At 40.6% G+C, this 3,080-nt stretch overlaps 1 long non-coding RNA gene across 1 annotated transcript; it reads left to right on the top strand.

Moving 5' to 3' along the window:
- The first annotated feature begins 560 nt into the window (after nt 1–560).
- Nucleotides 561–2,493, top strand: LOC110352717 (uncharacterized). Its single transcript, XR_002402182.4, has 2 exons — nt 561–731; nt 1,335–2,493. It is a non-coding gene; the product is annotated as an uncharacterized lncRNA (long non-coding RNA).
- Nucleotides 2,494–3,080: the final 587 nt, after the last annotated feature.

The following is a 3,080-nucleotide window of genomic DNA, read 5'->3' as shown; positions in this document are numbered from 1 at the left end:
AACAAGCTCGTTCAGAATTGTGTTTTTCCTTCTCAGCATGTTTTGGCTATACTTATTACAAAATAAGTTCTTTTCCTTACTACAACTATTGTAACTAGTTATTCAGCAGTCATCTAGTATATAATTGCCTTCCTTCCACCAACACTTTTCCCCAGGTCCAAAGTCATTAGAGAAACAATTAACTACAAATTTCATTTAGCTGACTAAAATAGGAAGAGATGTGTTTATTTGTTTGTACTTGTTACTATAAGAATAATAACAACATTGCTTGTTTGTTTTTGCAGTGACTTAAGGGGGAAAAAACACCAACTTCTTTCAAACATGTAATAAATACCTAATGAAAAATAACAGTACTTACCAGTAAAATGTCAAACAAGTATGAATTCTCGAAATCCTCTATTTCTCTTTCTTAAGTTGTTTCTATTTTTAAAGAACTCTTTATTTATTTTTTTTAAGTTATTTTATTCTTAAAATAAATTTGGATGAGCTGTTCATAGAAAATACTGTATTTGATGGCATTTTTTTTTAAATTTTCTTCTCTGTATCAATGCCCTAGGGATGACTGTTGAGTTCTCAGATGTATATGTAAATGTATCCCAGCCTACAGCTTGAATGTGTGCTATTTGCTCCACCTGTTCTGTGTTTGCAAAGTGTGATTCAATCCCCTCTATCAGATGGCACTGTTTAGATTCCCTCGTCGTCTGGCAAAAACATTGAAAGGTGAAGAAAAAGTAAGTAATTTCAAGATAGCCAAATACCCTTTCTCCTGGTTAGATATGCAGGTAAACTATCACCTGCCTAAAAGGTTTATAGAGTTTCTGAACAACACATCTAAAGAACACAAAGGAAACAGAACAGGGGTTTTGATACTAATGAGATTTCTTTCATCTAAGGGAGAGTGGACAAGGGGAGATTTGTGGGAGATTTGCTTCTACTTCCCTCCTCCTATTCTTTGATATGACTTTCAGTACTTGGCATTAGGAACAACCTCCAAAGGTACACCCCTGCTGCATTTGTGCAATAGCACAGGGAGGGAGATAGCCAGGTTGTCCTGATCAGGCTGTGTGGAGCAGCTCAGCTGAGAGTGCCAAGTAGCACACCCTGCTTGGCACTGTACAGCCACAAGCACAGCTAGCTCCTAGTTGCCGGAGAGTATCTCATCTATGTAATTTATCTATACACTGTGCAGTGTGCATGCACCTTTCATATGTTTCTGCAGCCCCATAGCACAAGAGGTCTACTTTTGAAGCATTACAGTGGCTTGCTCTTACATCCCATGTGGTGTGGGGAGCAAATGACTTACCAATGTCACAATCTGCTTTGTTTTATTTCAGGTCAGGTTCAAGCAATGTGGACAAGCTACAGTTTGTCTCATCAGCACAAGCAAGCAAGGGCTTTGAAGGCTAAGGAAAAGAGTGGATAAGCAGTTATTCTTTTTGTCATCTGTTGTAATGATAGACAAAAAATGGCTGTCATCCTCAGCAAGCCCCTTTCCCAGAACCATTCCCTGACTCCAAAGTATCCCATAATAAAAATAACAACTAAAACCCCGGAGTTCATATTCAGTCACCTCATTCCATCATTCTTTTTCCCTCAGAAACATTGGAAGAAACAGAAACATTCCTTCGTAAACCCCTCTCTTCTGCAATAGACTGCATGAAAAGCAAGAAAGCAGGGAAATAAAAGGAAAAATTTCCTGCAGGAAGTTGGCACATCGTCTTTAGCAGTGCTACCCACTTCCCTTCCTGGAGCTTGTTTCTTCTGACAGCAATACCGGATGGCTTAGCGACTCTGCAAATGGTGAGACAAATGTACTGTGGAGCAAAAAAACATTTCCTTGTAGCCATGTCAGGTTGTTCTCCTCTGCCTCCCCCGCTGTTAAGAGCTACTGGTGTCTCGCAGCCATCTGGTGCAGGATTCAAGACTTCCTGCTGATAACCCTGGCCAGTCCTGGCATCGCTGTGCACTTGAAACAGGTTTTGAGGTATTTGTACAAAGCTAGGAAAGCAGTGGAAAGGCTAGAGGAAAATGAGTGGGAAGGTGTGAGGTGGAGACAAGACAGGCTGGTGATGCAGGAGGCCTCCACGTGTTTCTCCTTTTTAGAGGATAAAAGACAGGGTTTTGCCAAGCAGCGATTCCTGATAGGATGCAGCTGTGGGAGAATACAGCAGTAGCTGACATGGCTCCTCTTTATTCCCTACTGGGGAATGGATATGCAGACAGATTTACAGAGAAACCCAAGGACTTAAAGCCCTTAGGATGAAAGAAGGTCTGAGAAACCATCTGCCTCAGTTTCTTCCACCAGCTCCTCACCATCTGATGGTACTCCTGAGTGACAGTGGGGAAGCTAAAGAAACACTTGTAGTATGTTTAGGCTACTGCGCTTTAGACTACTTTGTTAATGCACTTTTATTTTTTTTTTTTCATCCCACAGGCATAGAGGAATGTCTCATACTTAATAAATGATTAATTTGGCTATGTCAGAATATGTAACTGCTCTCAGACGCAGCAGTAGTGGCGCTAACAAAAGTGCAGAACACCCTTCCACAGCCCCAGGCAAATCTGGGAGAGCCACTACCATTCTAGTTCAGACCCAATTTATCCCAGACTGCCTCCTCATTGCTTTGGAAAGCTGTCAGTCACTGGGACAAGTTTAGGATTTCGAATTCTAAAGTTCTTGAGCTCATCTGTGATGTGTCAAAAGCCCACTCATTTCTTACTGTGTTGTTCTTCTGAATTATGGATGAAGGTCATCAGTCATTCCTCAAAAGATGTCAGATTGTAAGTCAGAATTCCACATAACATTAGGAACACTTGAATCAATTAGTAACATTGAATAAAGACAAATATATATGTATATATAATTTGGCTAAACTGTGCCTGAAAAGTAAGTCTGTACTTTGGGCATAGCATACCTGGAACAGCCCTGACTTACACAGGGTCTCAGAGACACCTCTACGAGTTTTAGGCCTCTCCTTTCTACAGGTTTTCTTGTAAGTCTTGAATGACGTTTCTTGTCCTGAATCTTAGAGAAAAATGCAGACTTGGGAATCATGGCTTTTATTTCATAAGAAAACTCA

This window comes from Anas platyrhynchos, chromosome 4 (genome assembly GCF_047663525.1).
Source record: "Anas platyrhynchos isolate ZD024472 breed Pekin duck chromosome 4, IASCAAS_PekinDuck_T2T, whole genome shotgun sequence".
In the NCBI taxonomy this organism is placed as follows: domain Eukaryota; kingdom Metazoa; phylum Chordata; class Aves; order Anseriformes; family Anatidae; genus Anas; species Anas platyrhynchos.
Note: the sequence above shows the minus strand (reverse complement) of the source record. Positions and strands in the feature narration are given on the sequence as shown.